Consider the following 998-nt stretch of genomic DNA (forward strand, 5'->3'; position numbering starts at 1 on the left):
CATGTATGCATGGAGTGCAGAACTACAAATTAAGATTAAACAAAACAAAAGCAGAAACATGCTTGAAACATGTATGTTTTGATACTATCTGTCATAGACATTGCTATATATGTGTGAATCTAACTCGGTCTCAATGAGGGGACGAGAGAAGATCATATACTTCCTCCAATTTATAGTACTTGTCGCCGATTTAGTACAAGGGTGCAGTGGTGAATAACTTAATGCATCATGAATTCGATTTGACCCAGTTCCAATTGTTGCATTGTGGGTGTCATTCTTATGTGCTTCTAATCATTAAGTAGCTTCGATGTAAGTTTTGCTACTGATGATGCCAGCATACTTGTTGGTTATATGATAAAGTTGTATCGCTACTCTGAATGCCCTGACTAGGCTTTGATCTATTGTAAACCGAACAAATTGAAATTGTATGCGACGGATGAATTGTTGTGTTTGGCCTGCTAGAATAGTTAGAAATATCAATGGCCCCATGAAAGAGATAAATGTTTTGTTTGGCCTTTTTTTCAAAAAGGAGGATAGACCCCCGGCTCTGCATTTGATGATGCATGCGGCCATTTTATTAATTATTCACAGAGACCATACAAAGTAATACATCAGTCAGCCTGAAGCCACCATCTAGGCAACACCTGTTGCTACTCCTATCCCATTGATCAAGGAGTGCCGAATATCCGGGACTAATACCAAATGGACATCGCACCAAACCCTAACATATAAAGCTGGATACCCCAGCCCAGCCACACACCGGGACTCGGTTCTACACCGAACCGACGCACTCTCAGAGGCTGCCGCCGCCATCTTCCACCGGTCCATCTCCAGAGCAGTAACTGACCCATCGACCTTGTCTGGCCTGCCGTCGACGCCAGCATGACGCCAGACAACTCCACCATGTTGCACGTATCTGTTCACACGCGCCCATCACCGAACGTCCACAGTGCCATGCCACTGGGATCCGCCGTCGGCCTTGCGGTCGATGAGACACC

Source organism: Triticum aestivum, chromosome 5A (genome assembly GCF_018294505.1).
Source record: "Triticum aestivum cultivar Chinese Spring chromosome 5A, IWGSC CS RefSeq v2.1, whole genome shotgun sequence".
NCBI classification, from domain to species: domain Eukaryota; kingdom Viridiplantae; phylum Streptophyta; class Magnoliopsida; order Poales; family Poaceae; genus Triticum; species Triticum aestivum.